Here is a 22,253-nt window from a genome sequence, read left to right as displayed (position 1 = left end):
CAGGCCTCCCTGCCCTCAGTCCAGTCCTCTAAGCCACTCTCCGCTCGGCAGCCAGAGAACTATTTCTACAAGGCATAGCCGTTAATGCCACTCCTCTGCCTGAAGTCCTTCCATGGCTCCCGGCTCCATGGGATAAAGTCCAGATGCCCTAATATGGTCCTCACGGCCCTTCGAGACCTGGCTGCGTCTCTCTCTCCAGTCCCATTCCTCACCTCTCTGCCTCGAAGCCCGTGCTCCAGCCAGAGAACGCCACTGTCAAGTCTGTTTGGTTTTTTTCCATATGGTACACTGTGAGGTAGGGGTTACCAGCCCATTTTACAGATGGGGAAACGAGGTGCTTAGAGGTAATGTGCTTAGCCTGAGGTCATACAACCAGTAGGTAATGGAACCAGAGTTCCAACCTGGCAGCACCCCAAGCCTCAGCTCCGCCCAGGACCATAGCACCTTGCCCAGTAGGGGGTCAAAGGTAGAGATTCATGGGGGGCATAGCCTCTGAGGTGGGTGGGCCGGGGAGATGTCTGGGCCAGGGGTGGGGGTGGGGGGTGGCAGAAGAAGAGACCAAAGTGAAAAGAGGCTCTGAGCTGGGGTCAGGAGCAGAGGAGTGAGGTTTACCGAGAGCAGTACAAGGGGATATAAGAAGACTGAGGAGAAATCAGCCACCACTGAGGGACCCAGCCTGGAGGACTCAGAGGAAGCAGGGCCTCTGTTATATAAGTGGAGGCACTGAACAGGGAGTTGGAAATGCAGACTTCAAGGTTACCTTCTAAGATCTAAAGAGCAGGGAAAACCCCAGCCCTTCCTCCCTGCCTGGAGAAGGGCCATTCGTTCTAAAGCAGGTGGGTTGGATGACACGGCCTCCAGCAGAGAAAACATCGTTTCTAGGAAGCTCCTAGAAGAATCTGGTGAAGGAAAGGGCTGCGGTCTGTAGTCAAGGTTCTAGTGGAACTGGGGACAGAGGGGAGGTGATGGGCACAGAAGCAAGACCAGGCATTCCTTCAACAACAGTGACTGAGGGCCCTTTGGTGCCACTTTCCCAGCTATGGAGACAGAGAGGAGTAAGAATGGCCTGGTCCAGGAGGGGAACCTGTGGCCCAGTGGAGGAGACAGGCATGTAAACAGAGAATTATAAAGAGCTCAGTAACTGCTATAACGGAGGTATGAAGAGGGCTATTACTTCACTGGGATTCAAGTCCATCTGTTTTTCCAGAAATTACACCCAGAGGGAGACTGCCCCATCCTCTCACTCCCCATGAGGGTTTCTGACCTTAGATGAAAACTTTAAGGGAAAAAAGCCTTTGACCCTAAGCTGTGCTAAAACAGTAAGGCAGGAAGGATGCATGGGAAACAAATTTAAGAGCAAGGGGGAAACCCAAGAAGCCAGAGGGTTCTGGGACTGCCAAGGAGCACACCAGGGGCCCTGGTGGAGGAGGCTGGGGCAGGGGGGTGGAGGAGAAGACGGGCTGAGCGAGGTCCCAGACTGAGAATTCCAGGGCTAGGGGCCACCCTCAAACCCACACAGACATCAGAGGTTCCTCTTGCTTTCTTAAACCCGGCCACAGTCAGCTCTCAGGGCAGGGCAATGGCCTGCAGCTCTCTCTCCCTTCCACATCTGCAAGAAGCCTTGCAAACCACAGGTGTTCACGGCTCTGTTTCCTAATCTCAAAGATACCATTGATTGTCTGGGGCACCATCAACTGGACAAGAACTTTTGAGGAGGAAATGCTACCCGAAATGTATTGTACACTTCAACCGTAAGATGCATCCCAAGTTCAGAAATATTAAAATGGGGGGGGGGGCGGGAAGAAGACACCTTGGATTTGAAGAAATTCCCTAAAGTTTATTTGGTTCTTCAGCTCCCTATGCTGCCTGCATCACTGCCCTACGCCGATGCTATCAGGAAGGCCTTCCCGATGCCTACCTACCTCCTTTTTTAAAGATTTAAGGCTTGCCAGAAGAAAAGCAAACAGGAGAAAACTTCTGTATTCTCAAAGTCCATATGTGCTCTTGAGTTCCCTAGACCCCTAAAGGTCATTTTGTCTCATCACCGGACTCCAAACCGCTCTGAACCTAACCCAAACATGGTAACTGGGAGCGGGTTCAATTCTGATAGATCATAACACCTTCTGCTTCTGGACCCTCATTTCCAAATTCCTGAACACACTGAGGGATCATGAGTTTCCAACCAAAAGACAAGAGATAGGATTAGAAAAGCCCTGGACTAGGTTAGGCCTGGGCTCAAATACCCATTTGCCATAGGCCAGCTATTGAGACCTTATTGAACCTCCCCGAGTCTCAGTTTCCTCATCTGTAAACTGGGGATAATGAGACCTACTTTGCAGAGTGGTTGGGAGGACAAAATAAAGTTGACTGAGATAACATGAGTAAAAATGTCTGGCACACAGCACATGCTTGGGAAACGTCAGCTCCCTCCTATTTGAGCCGGATGCAGTTCTTGCACCTCTCCATGCCTCCGTGCCTTCGTTACAGGGCCGCAAACTGTACGGGGCATACTATGTGCATTTGATGTGTCTCAACTCATGCAATCCTCACTTGAACCCTGTGAGGTAGGTTCTGTTCATATGCCCACTTTACAGAGAAAAAACTGAGGAACAATAACAGAATGAGAGGAAGGTTCTGTCTGCCTTAAGTCAGAGCTCGGAGCAGTATAATACAATGCAAAAGATTCCCATCAAAGCAATTCACCTTCTTTTCTTTGGAGCTTTCGACTCTTAGGTGGCCTAAGCTTCAATTATCTGAAAAGTCACTCATGTAGAAAACTCCTGGGCCACAGATGGCAGCGACAGGAGGAGTCAGTGTGACTGTTCCGCACGATTAGCGCCTGTCAAGGGCTGGTGTTCTGGAACCCCATCTGTTCTGATGGACTGCCCCAGGAGCCCCAGGAGCAGGAGGTCCCCAGGGCAGGGCAGGCCAAGCCCAGCTCCATGGAGCTCCTTTAAATCCATCTGTAGCTGAGTCGCAGGAAGCCCCCTCTCGCTCCCAATTAGCCAGCCGCAGAGACTTGAAGCCAGGCCAGCGCTGAAGGCCAGCGGAGGCCTGGCTGTCACCGGCATTGTTCAGCTCCATCTGACGCATATCCACCCCTCTGCAACGTTTCCTTGTTCCCCGGGAGGCCCTCCAAGATGCACACATCCGAAACCAGGTTTGGAGGGAAGAGGGGGTGGAGGGAGAGGCAACGGAAGACCTGGCTTTATCTGGCTGGGAAAACAGGCAGATTTTAACTGGACAGGAGAGAGAGCTCACATCAGATAGAGGCCCAGTGACCCAGAGACACGGCACACACACAGCTCAGACGCCCTGAGGCACACACAGAGCGTGTGCGCGCACACACACACCACAGGACCACTGCCAGGTGCAGATGCAAAGTCACTCCCTGGCGCTCCCTCCCCGCCCCGCCCCAAGCAGAGCCGCACAGACGGGAACACAGCAGCACGGCCAGCACACCTACTAGCAGGGGCAGTCTGCATGGCCCTGAGCTCAGCTGATTTCAGAATGCCAGAGGGGGAAATGACCCATGTGGGCAGACAGTGGAGAGGGGAGAGCATGAACCAACAGAGGTGGGGGATGTGAGGTGCCCACAGGAGCCTGAACACCCACTGCAGCCAGACAAGTGACAAATTCCCCTTGGACTCGCCCGGGCCACCTGAGCCTTGCCCATCCTTCTGCTAGAGCAGGTGAGGGGGTAAGGCACACAGACGGAAGCTGGGAAGGAGGTGGCAGAAACAGGATGGCATGTGCACAAACGATGGGGCAGATCTAATTGGAGGATAAGCATCCTGAAAATTATGGGATAAAGGCACAGAAGCAGGAATTTTAGAGGTGGAGGTGGTGAGAAGCAAAACAGAGTTTAGGGTTTGTGGGACAACCACTTTATTTGAATACCTACCGTGTACTGTGTACTTCAGACATAGTACCACATTTAACCCGTTCAACAATATGCACAACAGGCAATACTCCCTTTTTCCAGATGAGGCCACTGAAACTCAACAAGAAAAGTAAGTTGCCCAAGACCACTCGGTTATGAGCAGTTGAGCTGGGACTCAAACCCAGGACAGTCAGAATACAAAATATATACTCCTTCAGGCAATCCAAGTCACTAGGGCGCTTAGAGGACAAAACAGGGCAGCTATGGGGCTCAGGGGGTGTGGAGGTATAGATGGGGGGAGGGGCTGGGGCTGGACTCCCAACTCCTAAGGAGGGCAGTGGCAGCAAAGCTCAGGCTGCCGCCGTGACTCAGTGGCTTGGCCTCCAGCGAGCATTTCCGGAGCCCCAGACAGCTCTGTACAGTCTAAGAGCCACCTGCCCGGCAGAGACACTGAGCCATTACTCACAACTGTTACTCACTCCTCTCTGCACGTCCACTGCTCAGCACATCACTTACTCCCACTCCGTCCCCGAAGCGTGGCCAAGGGGGAGCTGGCAGATCTGCCCAGTTCCCTCCCTCACTTCACCAGCTCAAATCCCGCCAGCACATCCCCACCTGAGTCACTGGGACAGAGACCCAGAAGCTCTGGCCCATTCAACTCTGACAGCTGTTGCCCTCCGCTCTGTTCTAAGAAATGGAGCTGGAGGAGAGGTCACCGAGCAAAGAATCTTCCAGTCCCAGGGCTGGAAGGGACCTCCTCAGCGTCTCAGCAGGCTTCCCAGTAGATGCGTAAAGACGCTCCAGGGCCCCCACGTCCATGGTGGACAACTCTTCCAAGAGCCCCAAGAGCAAGAGCCTCTCTGTTCAGAAAGATCCATGGACTTGCAGAACTCCATCACTGATTAGAACGCAAGAACTCTCCTAACTCCACCTTCTCATCTCACAAACGAGGAAACTGAAGCCCAGAGAGGGGAAGTGCTTTTCCCAAGGTCACTCAGTGCCAAAGGGGGACTAGAAACAGGCCACCCGACCCCCCTGCCACCAGTCCCTCCAGCTAATCCCCTCCCCCTGCCCCAAGTCAGGGAAGAGCACTGAAGTCTACCCTCACTCTCCCGTGCTGCAAAGCAGCTGCTCATTCCACAACACGGGCGGTGGCAGAGCTGAAGGCGAGCTGAAGGGGGAAGAAAGGAGTTGCAGCCAGATGATGGTTAGTATAGAGTAATCACTTTCTAACAGTGAAGAGGCATCAGAAACAGTCTGCCCAGGAAGCAGGGAGATGGACCACAGGCCTTCTGAAGGCCCTGGAGCTAAAAGGCCAGGCCCTCTGGCAAGAGATGATGGAAGGAATTCCTGGGGTCCCAGCTGGGGACTAGGGAGAGTCCTGGCCTCCTCTCTGCTCACCTCTCCTCCCCCACCCCTCGCCCTGGCTCGCCCCTGTCTCCCAGGGCTCCAGCCTGGAATCCAGGCCTGGCTGCTGCCTCCGCTCCCACGCTCAGCTCGGCTCAGCTGGCCACAGCAGAGGCAGCACCATGTGTGGTGTCCGAGGAGGCAGCTCATGAGGCCCCGAGGACTCTTCAAAGCCTCCCCCTAACGCTAGCGCTCTCCCAGCCCGCTCTGCGCAGCCGCTCTCATCCCTGCCAAGAAGCCCCTGCCCGGCTCTCTCCCTCTGCATCCACAACGTAATAACCATAGCAGTAATAATAACCAAAGGTCATACAGTATGTCCAGAAGACACGGTTCTTTCTGGTTCCCACATTTTACAGCGGAATAAACTCAAGCACCAGCAGGTTAGGTAAGCTGCCGGCAGTCACACAGCCTGCGAGAGGTAGGGGTCAGGATTCAAACCCAGACGGCGTGGCTGCAGAGTCTGTGATCGTGACCCCCCGTGCCACACTGCCCTTGTGATAGGACCTCACTCCGGGAAGTTAAAGCTCCTGAAATCTCCGCTCCCTCATCCATGCAGTTGCTGAGCACCTGGCCTCTGCAACACTCAACATTCCTCTTGGCTACGGGTGGGCAGCCCCTGTCCAGACACTAGCCAGACCACTTACAGTCAGGCTGGGCACCCCCTGCCTCCGCGCTGACCAGGGGACACCCTTGTTCATGCATTCATTCAACAAATAGTAAGCACCTACTGGGTGCCGGGCAGGTGCTGAAGGACAGCCCCCTGAAGGAGTCCCTTGATTCCTTAGAAATGGGAGCTGCCCGCGGTCTACCCCCATTCCCGCCTGCTGCAGTCGTCCATCCCTTCACGTGTGAAGCCTTGCCGAGGAGGGCTCTCTTCTGTCCTGAAAGATCTTCCAGAAAGGAGATCTCAGTGCATCTCCAGCCTCTTGATCCAGGAGAGGAGGACAGCACGTGGTAAGGAAGCCCAGAGGCGCAAAGGGACTCAGGAGAGGGCTTCCCAGCCCAGGGACTCCAGGAGATTGGACTTGTGGTCTGTCCCCGGTCTCCCTGGCTCAGGACAGCCTTCACAGCTACCCAAATCACCTTCCTAAATAAAACCCTCTTTGTGTTTCTCCTACGTGAAGGCCCTCTGCTGTTTCCCTCTCCCAGAAAATCCCCCGCAGCCGAACCCCAAGCAACACCTCCAGGCTCCCACAAAGCCAGCCTTTCCCATACAAACCACTTTCTGTGGGCTTGGCCTGTGGCAGACACTGAGTTTCACAAGTAGGCACTTGACAAGTACAATCTCATTTCATCCCACCAGAACTCTATAAGATTGCATATTAACCCCATTTTACAGATGCAGACGCTGAGGCTCAGCCCAAGGTCATACAGCTAGTAAGCAGCAGAGGTGGGAGGGATACCTAAGCCTGTCTGACTCTGACACAGGCCTGGAGCCATTATTTTATCCATCGTTACATGCGTGCCACTGTGCCCTTGTGCGTGCCTTCCCCTGTGCCTGAAGAAGCCTTTGCCCCTGCTCCTTCCTGCCGAACTCCTTCTCAACCTTCAAAACCCATCTCAAATGGCACCTCTTCTCCAAAGTCTTCTCCATTCCACCCGCTCGTGTGCACTCCTTCTTGCTTGATGCCTCCACTGCATGTTGCAGAAACCCTCTGTCTACTCCCCTTTGTTTCCTACTAGACCATGTCTCCTTGGCCTTCCCAGCCCCACACATACCCCTGGCACCTTGCGTGGTAGAGGGTAGATGCCCAAAAAGGTTTTTAAGTGTGCCCAGCTGCACTCAGCCACTGCCACACGGCCCTGACAGTGGGTGTCCGGGCACCGCCCCAGCCCACGGAGCTGACCCCCAATCCCAAGCAGGCATCTAGTGGCCCCTAGTCACAGCCAACACCCCAGCCCATGTCACCCTGGGTGGGGGCAACTCCCCGTGCTTCCCCCTTCCTGGCCTGGTGGCTCCTCTCTGCTCTACCAGCTCGTGGTTTCTGGGAGTCTCAGCTGGTGATTAGGGCCCTAATCAGCAGGACTTCCTGCCAGTGATTGCCAGAGGTGGGGGGGCGGGGTGGGGAGGGAAGCAAGGTCAATGCAAGGTGAAGTTCACAGCCTGGGACCGGGGGAGGCTCCGGCAGGGAAATGGACTCGCAGATTCTTCCAGCCCAGCGTCTCTCCAGCCCTCCATCCTACAGGTGAGGACATCAGGCCCAGCAAGGGAAGGGATTGGTCCAGAGTCCAGGGACAGAGCAAGAGCCCTGCTCTCCCACTGCCCTAGGCCACAGGGACCCCAGGGCAGAAACCCTCCCTTATGCATCCCCTGAAGCCCTCTGTCTGCCCCTGGGCAACGCCCCCCTAGCAACAAGCCCCATGCTGAACCCACAGGCTGCTCCGCATAAAGGGTTGTCAGAGACCAGTTGACTACTCAGGTCTGGTCAAGGTCAAGGGTCAAAGGTAAGCCCCTCCTCTAGATGGGCAATGGCCTAGCAATGGGGCAGAGGTGAGCAGGGGCTGAGGAAGGGAAGCGAGATAGGGTCAGGCTGAGCTCAGGAACCCTTTGCAGCTGTCATCACCATCAGCCCAAACCCATTCTTTCTCCAAAAAAAAAAGCTTAATGCCTTTTACAGTTGCAATTGGGCGGACCAGGGGTCCGGAAATGGAGCTCACACCCCCAACTCGGAGCAACCTCAGCCTTCCTGGGTGGGAACCAGGGCTAGGTGGAGGGTGTAACTTGGCAGGCCTTGAGGGCTGACCCCTACTAACGAGGAACATCAGGGGCACCAGAAAGCAGAGGACCCCAGAGAGGCCTCAGATGGTGAGGGAGTGTGGCCAAGAGCCTGCCCCTGCCACCACGGGGTCAAAGCTCCCAGCTCTGAGGCATGCAGGAAAGGCTGGGCATGGTTCTCCCTCACCTCCTACCAATAAGGGACTAAACTAAAGTTGCAGCAAGAGGGATGCAGGTTAGGACTTCCCTGGTGGCGCAGTGGTTAAGAATCCGCCTGCCAATGCAGGGCACACGGGTTCGAGCCCTGGTCCGGGAAGATCCCACATGCCGCTGAGCAACGAAGCCCGTGCGCCACAACTACTGAGCCTGCGCTCTGCAGCCAACGAGCCACAACTACTGAGCCTACGAACTACAGCTACTGAAGCCCACGCGCCTAGAGCCTGTGCTCCTCAACAAGAGAAACCACCACAATGAGAAGCCCTAGCACCGCAGCGAAGAGTAGCCCCCGCTCGCCACAACTAGAGAAAGCCCGCACGCAACAACGAAGACCCAACACAGCCAAAAATTAAACGAAATTTAAAAGAGGGATGCAGGTTAGACTTCAGAGAGACCTAGAGGGTATAAGACACAGCAACTTGCAGCATTATTTGGGGAATCTCACTTTCAAATATAGTTGCTACCCCTACGGGTATAGTCCATGGTCAAGAGTAGCTTGCCCAGAGGTCAAGAGTGGCCTGCCTGGAGGCCAGGCCACATCCTTGCTGGGCTGGGAGTCTCTGATTCAGTGACTCTCATCAAGGAATGGATGGGATCCAAGAAGGGGAGCCTGGGCTGGTTTATAATAATGCATCTTGTCTACAGTGATGGCAGCTTTCTCAGAGTTCTCCATAAACACAGCTCCCTTCCCTGGGCAGAGAAGGCCTCGAGAGGTCCCCTTATCTCCCCACCAGCCCCCAGTCACAGAGAGACAGAGTTGGAGGGGGGAGGACGTCTCTTCTCTGGGCTCTGATGCTAGGACCCCTTGGGGGAAAATGATGCCAACATCTCCTCCACTCTCTGGTCCCATAAGCCTCCCTATCTTAGGGGTGGAACAACCACAGCAAGAGAGAAAAGGGCCAACCCAGAGTTGGGCTCCTGGAAGGACACCACCACCACCACCACCACCACCACCACCACCAGTAATAATTATAATAATAGCAATAATAATAATTGCTAACATTTATTGAGCACTTACTATGTGCCAGGCACTGTTCAAAGTGTTTTCAGTGAACTAACTCATCTGATCCTCACAACCACACTATGAGGCAGAAATTATTATTAAAACTGTCAAGGGCATTATGCTAGGTGAAATAAGTCAGACAGGGAAAGACAAATACTGTATATCACTTACATGTGGAATCTAAAAAATACAACAAACTAGAGAATATAACAAAAAAAGCAGACTCACAGAGAGAGAGAACAAACTAGTGGTTACCAGTGGCAGGGCGGGGGTGGGGGGATATAAGGGTAGGGGAGGGGAAGGTACAAACTATTGGTTGTACAAACTGTTAGGCTACAAGAATGTACTGTACAACACAGGGAATCTAGCCAATATTTTGTAATAACTGTACATGGAACGTAACCTTTACAAATTGCATTAAAGGATAAAATTTTTTTAAAATTTTTAAACTGTCTGAAACTCTCACCCGTCTGCCCCTCATTAGTCAGTTGATTCGCGCTAAGCAGCACTGTGCCAGGCACAGCAAGGATCACCAGGGAGGCAAGTGGCACAGGCATGCCCTCAAGGGGCTTGTAATCCAACTAGAAGACATGTGAGCACCTAGGAAGCTTGCAAGGGCTAGGAAAACTGAGGGGTCCCATATTCTCTGCTGGAGAAGGCCTAGGAAGTCTCCTGGGGGCCCTGACCTAGGCCTGGGACCCTTGCCCCATAATGGCAGAAAGACAGGATTCCACTCGGGCCCTGCTGTAGCCCCTCACGCCCCATCAGCTCCCCAGGACACAGCCCTTCTGGGCCAGTCCCTCTCTGCTTCCTGGAACACCCAGGCCTGAGCTACAGGCTTGCAGCCCTAAAAAGGCAGGGATTAGAGAGCCCAGACTAACCCTGGAGGACGGACTAGGACTGGCAGCGCCAGGGACGGCCTTGGGCCCACCTACCACCCCCCACCCCACAGACACCGACCACCCTCCCTGAGGAAACCGAGGTGTGGACAAGTAGGAAGATGGCCAAGGTCACCAAGCTGGCTAGAGGCAGGCCAGGGACCCAGCTGCACCTTCTGCGGCCCCGCCCCCCACCATGGGAAAGCGTTTCAGGTGATTGGCGAGAAGGAAGGAGGGGAGGGCTGCATGTGACCATGCATAATAGAGGGGGCACCCGAGGGGGGGTGGCGTGGCCCACAGGACTGGCAGCCCTGCCCCCCGCCACCACCCTCGTTCCAGCTTGCTGGTGCCCACAGCTCTGCACGCCTAATAGCTTTGGAAGCCAAGACCGGGGCCATGGGCGGACGGTGCTGGGGACAAAATCCCTCCAGCCTCCCCAGATCCCTCCCTCCCTCCCGCAGCACCAACCCATTTCTGATTCGCTTTTTTTCAGAGTCCAGTAACTGGGAGAGCTTTCCTCTGCCCCCCTTTGATACACATCCCTCAACTGGGCCTCGGTTTCCCTTTCTGGGGTGAAAGAGACTCAAGGCCCCAGAAATAAGCCAAGAAGCCGGAGTAGCTGCACCTGAAACCCTTTGCCAGCCACCCCAGCTCCGACCCTGACTTCTCCAGGGTCAAGGGCACACTCAGCATCTCACCTCCCTGCCCCTCCCACTGGGTCCCCGTCAGACCAGAGGAAGAAGCATCCTAACTGAGCAGCTTCATCTGGTCCCAAGGTACTGAAGTTAGACATCAGAAGGGACTTCATCCTCAGCTGAGACCAGGACCCTACTCCTTCGCTCCCTCCACTAAGGAGAAAAGGGCTCCCAGGGCATCCAGAGAGGAGGGGCTGCAGAGAGAGGCAGGTTGGGACATCCAGTGTGGGTCCAGAGACCACCCCAGAAGCCCACCTTGACGCTCCATCAAGGGAAACTCAAGTCTCCCAGGGTTTGATGCTCAGAAACCTTGAACCCCACCCCTACCCTGCCTCTCCTCTCTGCCCTCAAGCCCCCCCACCCCAACCTTGGAAAACAGGTCTGGAGAGGCCAGTGGCGGGGAGCAGGTGGCCGGCTCCTCCCACACTCCAGAGAGGCACTAGAACTACACCCTTGGCTGGCACCCCCAGCAGTTAGTTACACAAACCACCTCTAGCTGCCCTGACTACCCTGTATTATTTTACAAATTCGGAAACCAAGGCTCAGAGAAGTGCAGCCCCTGTGTTTTTCCCATCTCAGATCTTGGCTCCGCTGCCTACCATTTCCAGGCAGGCTGGGGAGGCCCATTTTGGGGGGCAAACTGGACAGGGGCTCAAGCTGCCCACCTTCAGTGCACACCCCCCTCCTTGCCTACTGCCCCCAGTTAGCACCTCAGGGCGGGATATGGGCTCTAACTGCAGGGGAGCAGGGCTCCCCTCCATCCTACACCGTGCCCTGGGCCCACAGGTCTGCTCCAGCCCTTGTGGGGTTAACCAGCCGGGCAAGGCAAGCAGTGGGACAAGAGGAATCGGAAGAAACTCAAAATCCTGGCAGGAAGCAGACCTGGTGGGGCAGTGAGCTATGGGTGTGAGGGCCGAGCGTCAGGCTCTCCGTTCCCCGAACATTGGCAGGGCACAAAAGGACCCTGAGAGGTCCTGCCTGTGCCCACACCCCAGGCCAGAGGCCACTGCCTTCCTGCTCCCTGATCCGGGTGTCAGAGAATTCCCCGACTCTAAGAATCCCAGGACCTCAGCATCCCAAGAGACCTTCAAGGTCATCCCTTCTAACCACATCCCAGCTCAGGAATCCTTCCAAGCTGCTGTCCGGTTCTGTCTGAACTCCCCGCCCCCAGACGGGAAGCTCACCACCTTACAAGGCAGCCCTTTCTCCTGCTGACCCGCCAGGCTTGTTAGGAAGCCCTTCGTTACACCGAGCTGAGCTTCCTTCACCAAACTAAAATCCATTCTGCCCCTTTGCTTCCTACTCTTACTTCAGTAGAAACAGGGCACTGAGAGTTCCCAAACTCCAAAGCTTCAGCCACAGTCCCTCAGCAATGAGAAGATGGTCACCAAAGGGTAACCTCCTCTCTGAACTCCTCTGCACCCCACCCCGGCCCCCCTCCAACCTGGCCACCAGCTCCCTGTGTTTACAGTTCTGGACACCGCAGCCCCCATGGGAGATTCTGAACTGGGGCTTTGAGGGAAGTGAAGGATGAAGCATGGGATGAGGGATCAGGAAGGAGAGCCAGAAGGGTTCAAGGCCAAGGACTTGGAAGCAGAGGTTCCCAGGTTGCCTCCTCCGCCACCCAAGAATTCTCAGCTCAAAGTTCTGGCTCCCAGTCCTATTAGACCGGCTGAGAGACCCTCCTAGGCCCTGGCCCACTGTCTCCACTCCCTGCCCTCTGCGGGCAGCAGAGTCAAGGCCAAGCCCACGCTGCGACCCCAGCACTGATCCCGTTGAGAGCTGTCCCAGCCAGCTCCCCACTCCAGAGCCAGGTCCAGGTCCTCCCTCCTACTCTCCTAGGCCAGAGGGGTCAGGGCAGAGGGTGCCTTAGCCTTAGCAAGCTTTGAGGTCCCAGGGGAGAGCGAGGGTGGGGGAGACTGGAGTAGCCGCCAGCTGGCAGGGGTGGGAGCAACTTAAGGCCAAGTCTGAGCCACAGTGGTCCCCACCCGACCCAGGCAGCGGCAGGAAGGGGCCCAGCAGAGACTCGAGGAAAAAGGGTACTCCCCCCACACCCTCCCAAACCCCTGGCTGGCTCTACCACATGGAAGGAACGCTGGGGCTCCCAGAAGAGAAGCCCCTGTCCCCAAAGGCTCGAGAACCCTCGCCTCCAGCTGCCCCTCTAAGCCTCACTCCACGACCGCCTGTTCTGCCCTCCCCAAGCCAGTTCCTCCCCTACCCAGCACCCATCCCGTCCCCTAACCCCATCCCACCCGCCACAGGGAGCCCAGCTCGGGAGCCCAGCGGGCTTCTCTTGGTCACCCCTCGGTCACCACCCTCCCAGTTTCCTCTGCTAAGACAGTGCCCAACCTAAAAACATCTGGAGAGGCAGTCCTGGCCCTGGTCCTGAACTGAGGGTAGGGGACAGACACTGAGGTTAGCTCTGTATGGGTGCTTGGGCTTGGCAAGGGGTGGCAGGCATGACTGAGGGTCAGGGCAGGAGAGAGCGGTGGGGAGAGAGGAAGGAGCGGGGGGTGAAAGGCAGCTGCGTGTGTCTGTTCATTAACCACCTGGATTAGCTATTTCTACCCAGAGGGGTGAGAAGGGAGTCGGAGCTGCTGGCTGGGGGAGGGCGGCAGGGGGCACTCATGCCAGGCTGTGCCCATGGGCAAGGGAGCACGGACCCACGCTGAGGAGGGTGAAGTGGGAAACCTTCTTGAGCCTGCCAGACCCTCATTCGCAGACGTGGCTGCCCCTGGGAGATGAGGCGTGGAAGCAAGAAGAGCCCCAAGGAGGAAGAAGGTGCCCAGTAACAGCTCCCACCCATGGCAGGGCAAGAAATGGAGAGGAAAAACTGCCCACGCCTGTGTCGTGGTCCTCGCCCCCAGGCAGCCCTGCGACAGCAGGCAGACAAGGGAAGGGACCCTGGAGACGAAATGCCCCAACCTCCCCACTGCCTTGGTCAGTGTGTCCCTCCCCACTCGTCCCTGCTGGCCTCGGTCTCAAGCAGCCACTGACACCAGCAACTTCCCCAGCAAACAAAACTCCTCGTGACTGGTCTCTCTCCAAGCAGGGACAACCGCGCCCCAGACATCCCTGCCAGAACCAGACACTGACGGCGGCAGGGGGCTGACATGTTGGCCTGGGGGGCTACCTAGCCCAGAGGCACGTGAGCAGGCAGACTGACCTCCCCCCTCCTCTAATTTATGCCCCACTGGTGGTCCTGACAGCACCAGTGCCGGCAGCCCGCCACACACACACACACACACACACACACACGCACACGCACACCCCACACTCACCTTTCCGGCAGAGGAGTCACTGGGTGGGATGGGTGTCTGGGCTCACAGGACGGGGGGCGGCGGTGAGCAGTGATGGGGCAGCAGCTGTGGCTGGCAAGAAGCTGGTTGCCGAGAGGAGGGCGTGAGTGAGCCTTGTGTCCAGGCAGGGAGCTGGCGCAGGGGGCAGAGCTGGTCCCAGGGCCCCTACTGGGAACTGAGCAAGGGCGCAGCTCGCCAGGCTCCCTCCCCTGGCAGTGGAGGCGGGCGGGCTGTCAGCGCACCGCCTCCTCCTTCCCCCTTCCCGGAGCCGGCCAGCAGTCTGCCCGCCGCCTCCTTTAACCCCTGAAGCACTCGGCCAGGGCATTCACGTCCAGCTCCCAGCTCGGCCAGCTGGGCGGCAGGGCCCGTATGCCTGCGGCAAGGCATGCCAAGAAGGGTGCCCCCCCCATGGCTGCCAGCCCAGCAGCCTCCCAGGGGACCTGAAGCGAGGGACAGAGGGCTTTCGGGGCAGAGGGGGCAGGATGCCAAGAGGTCCAGGACCCCATGGAAGAGACACAGCTACAGAGAAATGGCCCAAGGGCTACTGGGTGGAGAAGGATGGTTGGTGAGACAATAATAATAATAGCAACTCCCAACTTTTGTAAACCGCTCTGCCTTATGCTGTTTCCAACTCATTTTGTGACTGGAGACCTAAAATCTCATTTCTGAACCTGTTTTTTTTGTTGTTGTTTTTTTGCTGTCAAATGTGGGATAACAATCTTGGCTTTTTTCTCTGGGCTGAGTTAGGACGTTTGTGACTGTATATTCAAAAATGATTTGAACTGAACTCTCATTAATGAAATGCATGCTTCAATTCTCTTTGAAATACATCCAAAAATAAAAATCAGACGGATTGATGGAGGGAGAGATAGAAATGTGATAAAGCAAATGTAGCAACGTGTTTATTACAGAATCAGGGAGATCACCATATTATCCTTTCAACTTTTCGATATGCAAAAAAATTTACAATTAAAAATACTGGGGGAAATGTGATTTGAAGTCTGCGGTACCATACAAATGATAAAAGAAGCAGATAGGGTTATTCTGAGGGGAAGGAAAAAGTCATTTGCTGCATACCTATTTGTACGCCTGGCACTTAAAGAATATTCCCTCTCTCTCACTTAATCTTCGAATCTCCCTTGTTATTTTAGCTGAAGAAAGTGACCCTGGAGCGGTTAGCTGACTTGTCCAAGACCACACAGGATGGTGTAGAGCAGGAGCTCGGATCCGACGGGCTGGCTCCAGAGACAAGCTCCCCACCACTCAGCCCTCCAGAGATTCAAAGGTCCTTCTCTTGGCCACCTGGGCCACCCTCCTGTGAGGTCCTGGGTCAGTGGCCTGCATCTCTGAGCCTCCTCAGTTTCCCCTGCTGGCCGATGAGTTTGGATCCAAAGGTCTTCAGAGATCTTTTCTGGTTCTAATGTTCACTGATTTTATGAATCCAGCCAAACCCTTACCCAGGCTTCAATTTTCCAAAGAGTAAAGTGATAGGGGAGCCCCGGGAGGAACAAACAGCCTCAGGAAAGATTTGGTGGCATCTGGGGCCAGCGTCACAGAGATGGTCAGCACGTGAGAGGGCTGCTCCCCAACCCCCCCCCCAATCCGTGACAGTGAAGCCCAGGAGGACGGAGACGGGGAGAGAGGCACCTCCTCAGGACCTTACGTGGGGAGGGCAGAGACGGAGGCCTCATTGCATCCACCCCCTGCCTCCAGAGCAAGATGACCTCATCCGCTCCCAGATGGGAAGAGTCGGTGGGCAGTGATGGGGCAGCAGCTGTGGCTGGCCTCCCAGAGTCCCAAATTCCAGCATCTCAGAACCTACCAACCTTGACAGTGTCCTCAATCTGTAAGTACGTGGGAACTGACCAGAGATGGGAAAGACCTGGTTCCACAGAACGTGCCTTTGAGATTGTGTAGGAAAACCTGGCCCAGGCCTCCTGGGGCCCCTGCCCAGCCCTCACTGCCCCAACTCTGAGACAAAGTTGTCTCCAAATAGCCTTATCCTGCCTAACCCTCACACCCCTGCAGACCAGGGGCTGCTCAGGGGCTTGGGTCAGCCCTGGTCAGGGGAGGGAAGTGACAGTAGTCCATGTCAGCCATCTAGGCTCTTCTAGAGGTAGAGAGGGGGGTCTGCTATAAAAGTGGAACCCTCAGGGCTTCCCTGACGGTCCAGTGGTTAAGACTCTGTGCTTCCAGTGCAGGGGGCGTGGGTCCAATCCCTGGTCGGGGAGCTAAGATCCCACATGCCATGCCGTGCGGCCAAAAAAATTTTTTAATTTAAAAATTAAAATAAGAAAATAAAAGTGGAACCCTCTCCCAGGTCACAGAAGAGCAGAAGTGCTATCCTCCCCGTCGCCTCTTTCCAACCCACACCTACTATCATCCTGCTTGACATCAGATAGTCCCTAGCTCCCCACAACCTACCGTATCCAGTCCCAGCTCTGCAGCATGACATTCGAGACCCTCTGTGGTGCAGCCCTGCCCGTTGAGCCTTGCCATCACATCATTCAGGGCTCAGTTCAAAAGCCACATTCTCTATGGATCCTTCTCCAGCTATTTGGTAGGTACTGACCCCTCTGCTGAATACCCGGGGCTCTCGCTCAAATGCTAACGCTGTGACATACACTTGTCGGGTGCACTCCTGTATCTTCCAATAGTTGAGCAAAGATCTACTTGTCTTTTTCTTTCTCCTTTCCAACTTTGCCCAGTGCCTAGCACAACGCTGACACCTAGTAGATTCTCAATAAATGTGTAATGAATAAATGAACAATGGAGAGATGGATGGATGATGAGTTAAAAATCGAATGAAAGGGCTCTTTTAAATGCTTAATTCTGCACAAGGTTGTACCTAGATAACTGTATGCAGACTTTTATCTTCAAAGTTATATTAGCACAGACAGAAAACCTGAGTATGCTAAGACATGGGGACCATCAGACTGATACACAGATGTCCCAGGAGCATCCCACCCACCCCAGGGCTGCAGCAGATGCAGGGGGCTCTGAGAAACACCGTCCTCCAGCCGCTCTCATCCCCCACTCCACCATCATTCCCTCTGTCCCAGCCTTCCTGCTCCAACACCTGGGTACAGAACCATGAATTCAGCGAATCTCTAAAAACCACACAGAGAGGAAGTCAAGAAACTAGAGGCTTTCAAAGAAGAGCAGCCGTTCCCTTTATTTCCAAGAGCTGTCCCACAGCCAATCTCACACACACACACACACACACACACACACACACACACACACAGCGCCAGAACTGCTTCCCGCAGAAGCCTGCTCAGCCCTTCTGTCCCCTCCCAGCTCCTCCTCCTCCAGGCTGATGAAGACTCAGGATTCCCAGGGTTTCCCACCTCCCATCCCCCAACCCTCCTTCCTCTCTCCCTGAGCCAGTCCATGCCCCTTTCCCTCCTCCCTCCCTTCCTCCCTCCCATCCCCAAGCACAGCACTGCACATCTGGTTCCAGTTGTGGTTGGTCCATTCAGGGGCAGGCCTTGGGGGGGTTCTCATAAAACTGAATAATACCAGTGTTGGAGCCCAGTGCAGCTGGGGGAAGGGAGGGCAGGAGGCCGCACGGGGCGGGAGGGAGAGAAGCGGCAGCTGGGAGGCAAGGAGACGCAGAACACAGAAAGGAGCCGGGCAGTGCCTGGCATCTAATAGGCGTTCAATGGATGCTTGTAAATGGCATAGACGCTAGAGACGCGGAGGGCAGAAAAGCCAGGAGGAGAGAGTAGGACAAAGAGTGGGTCAGAAGCAGGGACCCAGAGGGATGAAGGAGAGGGAGCTGGGGGTGGCGGGCCACCCATGGAGCCACAGAGAGGCCACAGAGAAGAGAGGGGAAATGAACCGCTCTCGTCGGGGCCAGGTGCTGAGTTAGGCATTGCCATGGGGAGCGTAGGGGACGCGACAGAATGGGGGACAGAAGGACACAGAGAGACAGAGAAAAAAGGGCCAAGAGAAAGTCAAAAGAAAGAAAGGTCAAGGCCCAAGAGCACTGAATGCCGGCTTCCCGGGCCTCTCAGCCCCACAGCGGGCTGTGAGGGAGAGGCGTGTCAACCCACAGCTGAACTCATTGGCTCCTTCATTTCATTTTCACCCCTATTTAAACGCCCACCCTGCACCAAACCTTTTCCATGTGCTTTTCCATGCAGACCCCCATTAAAACCTGGCAAGTGACTATGACTCTTATCCCAGTCTTAGAGATGGGCTCAGAGCAGTTAAGCGATCACCCAGCTTCACAGAGCAGCTGATGAAGGAGGAGGAATTTGGATCCAGGTTTTCCAACTCAAGGCTCTGTCACCATATGGCACAACTGGGCATTCCAGGTCCCAGCACTCCCCCTGGAGGGCACCACGCCCCTTGACCCCCACGTTCGCTGGGCCAGATTCCCAGGCTCTTACAGTACTGAGGGGAAGCTCCTCAGAGCTGGGCTAAGAGTTGACCACAAACACCCAGCAGGGAGGGATTGGCTCCTGAAATCTTCCTAGGGTGGAGGCAGGGGAGTGGCCTCCCGGAGCCACCCGCCCCAGGGCCCTTGGCCCCGCCCTCTTCCTCTCCCTCCATTACAGAGAAGACAGGGCCACATGCCCAGACCCCAAGGGGAGAGACCCTGGCCCTCAGAATCCTGCTGGACCTGACACACGCTGGCTGGGAGCCAGGCCCTGGGGGTCGCCCTAGGCAATTGGTCAAAGTCTATGCATTCGGGTTGCACCCTCCCCCTTCTGACCACACCACCCCCCTGCAGCTGGGGATGAGTTTGGGCTGTCCTCCAGGGTGCTGTCATCTCTGGGCCACCCCTGGGACCCCCTGGTTAGGGCACCCTCCAGAGCTGACTCCAGAAGCCAAACCCTGCCCTGCTGCCCCACAGAGCCCCTCTCCCTCCCTTCCTTCCTGAGGCTGGGCTTCACAGCCCAGGTCAATGGTCGTTTCCTTTACTATTTGTCATCCTTAACACTCAGGCCAGACTGAGGCAGGGTCAGGCCCCCCCCACCCCCGGCCCCGGGCCCCGCCGCAGTCCCCTATTTGCATCTCATTTGCATTCGTTCCCAGCACCTCTCAAAGTGCAGCAATGCCTCAGGCCCTTTGCCACACACTCCCCCCACCCCCCCACCCCCTCCAACCCCCCCAACCCCCCCCCCGGGAGGGAGAAGCACGAGGCCTTCCACATTCAGGGGTCCTACTCTCAGATTTGCACCACAGTCTGAGGGTGGAGGATCAGAGGGCAGGGGAAGCATGGGGAAAACAGTCTGCCAACAGTGTGTCCCCAAGACACATGATGACAGCCCCTCCCTCCCCGGAGCCAGCCTCAGTTTCCAGCCAGGAGAGGCAGTGGGACCCAGCCCCAAGAGCCTCCAACTGGGAGTCAGGGCCTCGGGTTCCAGCCCTGCTCAGCCCTGCTTTGTCTTGGGGACCAAAGGTCACTCTCGGCCCCTCTTGGCTTTCATCTCCTCATCCGATAACCTCTCAGGTCCCTTGGAAGATTCCTGGAACACATTTCCAGGCAGATGTTGATCCTTGGCAGAAAGTCGCTGCTGGTGTCAGTTGATTGCACACAAATCCCTATCTCCCCCGAGAAGTGCGATTTTAAAGCAGGAAGGACCCTGAGATTTAGGTGCCTCCAGGACAGGATTCCTCTTAGGTCTCCCCCAGCGATGATCACTGGCTCAGCCTGGATCCTTTCGGGGAGAGCCCACAACCCTCCCTCACACAGCCACATCCACCACCCTAACCCCATTATTATACGGTTCCTGGACTAGACTGTTGGGGAATCCCCAAACCTAGATTATCTGGGTTTCAGGAAGGTGTTGGCAGGATCCATGATGAAATGCTTAGAGAAAAGATAGAAAGTCGAGTGGATTCCTAGCCAGCAAGCCAAGGGGTGTTGATTAATAGATCAATGTCAACTTCCTGACTTGCCAAAGGGCGCTGTCCTCTGCCCTGGCTTGTCCGACATACTTATCAGTAACTAGGTGAGGACTCAGAATGGAGACTCACCAAGCACACGTAGAAAACAAAAAACAGAAAGAAGAACTAAGGTATGGAACTGAATTGAAACGCAAAACTGACTTTATAAAAAGGCCAAAATTAGCAAGGAAGCATTTCTCTTGGAGTAAAGTCCTGAACTAAGATTCAAGATTCATTTTTTTAAAAAACTGAATTAATTAATCATGTAAGGAAAAGTCTAAGATTTAGTGAAAACAAATTCAGTTCAGCGGGCAATAGGATATGGCTGACCCCAAAAGGTACGTGCACTTTTGGTTGTGTGAATAGAGGTACAGAAGCCAGAAGAAAGAAGGTGAAAGTTCCACTCTACTCCACGCTGCTCAGACACCATCAGAAATGTCAAGTTCTCTTCTATACGCTATAAACCAAAGAGCATCCAGAGGAGGACAACAGCACATACTCAATAAATATTCGTTGAATAAAAGCACAGGAGAGATTGGGCCCAATTTTTATTTCAGATGATCAAATATTTGAAAAACTGTCTTGGGAAGGTGAGCCAGGGCAAATTCCACTGCCCATGTACACCTCCCTTGTCTTTCTTCCCCTGCATCTGTGAATTCCTTGAGACTGGGACCATTTCCCATTCATCTCTGAATGTCCAAGAGGCAGAAACAGCCAGGGACTGAGAAGCTGCTAAGGACAGGACAGCACCCTGACAAAGCCAGGCCTGTGGGGACTGATCAGCAGAGAGCATGCTGGCCCCAGCATGAGAGCTGACCTCTAGGACAAGCCAGCTGCCAGGCTGGAAGAGGCAAGGAGGCGGGCTGGTGGCTGAACTTTCCGTTTGCACCTGCTGTCCCAGGCTGGCTCACGTGCTGATCAACTGGCCTCCTACTCCCTAAAACTGCCTCCTTGACACTGCCCAGTAGCCCTGTGGGGACTGGCCCTAGCCGGCCACCCCTGCCCAAAGTCTGGAGCTGCCCAGTGGCCGAGGGCCTGTCAAACCTCGGGTTCCTCTCCCTCCTCTCTCTTATCACCAGCATGGCCTTGGTCCCCCTCCTCACCCTTCTGTGCCTCTACTTCCCTTCCCTGCATCCCCTCAAGTTGCCCCTCATCTCGCCATTCCTTCTTCCTAACATCTAACCTCATCCCTCCAGTGTTCCTCTTATGACTCTCTCCTTGCCCTGGGCCCCATGGCAATGAGCTGCTGAAAATTTCAACCCTTGTCCTACTCTCACGCTCTCCCCATATTTTCTTAATTATGCAGTACTTTCAGTGTTGGACAGAGCTGGAGACTTCCTTCCTGAGGACTTAGGTTCTTATAGAGAATAACAGAGAATAACAGTCATTCTGCTCCACCTTGCAATGAGGTGCTGTCCCTCCCAGGGGGTGAGAATCAGAGAAAGCTGGCCCCCTCCTGCACAGGCTGAGGAGTGGAGGGGAGAGAGTCCAGGCTTTGGAGTTGTACAAACCAAGTCTGAAGGCTGGCCACCCACTGACTGGCTGTGTGACCTCAGGCAAATCACTTAACCACTCTGGGCGCTGAGTGCAGAGTCTGGCCTGAGCAGCCCCCTGTATGGTTATGCTCCCCCCACATCCTACTCCTTCACATCAGCCATCGATGTGGCATTGAGGAAGCCACACCATAGCTCTTTGGTCCTGTTTGATAAACGCTCAGATTTATCGAGTGCTTTTCATGTTCTTAGAGCTTCGTGGGTATTAACTCACTTTAATCCTCTCAACAACCCTATGGGTATTGACCATTATTAATCCCATTTTATAGATGAGAAAACCGAAGTTCACAGACATCGGCTCGGACTGCAACTACTCTTCCAGCTGAAGCAGCAGCGAGTCAGCAGGGACCTCAGGGCCTTGAGAGTCAGGGCTCCCCCTGTGCCAGGCGTGCCCCCAGTCTCTGCCTGCACACCTCAGGCCCCGAGTCCCTCCCACATTCAAGGCAGCTCCCACCACTGAGAGGCAGCCTGCTTTCCCGAGGCTCCTGGTTCCACTTCAGAGAACAAACCTTTTCAAAGCTTTATTCAAAAATCTTACACACACACCACACACACACACGCGCACACACACACACACACAGAGTCACTCACAACCTCCCAGAACAGTCAATTCCCAGGCTGAACGTTCCCAGCTCTTTCACAGTTTCTGGATCTTTCCACTTTCTAGGTGCTCAGGTGTTTCCCTGGTTCTGATCCTTTTCC

General features: G+C 55.1%; 1 protein-coding gene across 6 annotated transcripts in view; it reads right to left on the bottom strand.

Annotated features, from left to right (window-relative positions):
- TNS1 (tensin 1) overlaps positions 1-22,253 on the bottom strand; it is a 197,724-nt gene that overhangs the window by 124,116 nt on the left and 51,355 nt on the right. The window contains exon 1 of one of the 6 annotated variants that reach the window (XM_082658102.1): positions 14,080-14,252. The exons of the other annotated variants lie outside the window; for them this stretch is intronic. The gene's annotated coding sequence lies outside the window, so the exon portion shown is untranslated. Of the gene's footprint in view, positions 1-14,079; positions 14,253-22,253 lie in introns of those variants that run through there. 6 annotated transcript variants of the gene reach the window in all.

The sequence above is a fragment of the Grampus griseus genome, assembly GCF_964374135.1.
Source record: "Grampus griseus genome assembly, chromosome: 7".
NCBI lineage: Eukaryota > Metazoa > Chordata > Mammalia > Artiodactyla > Delphinidae > Grampus > Grampus griseus.
The sequence above is the reverse complement of the archived record's forward strand: the minus strand, read 5'-3'. Positions and strand labels throughout refer to the sequence as shown.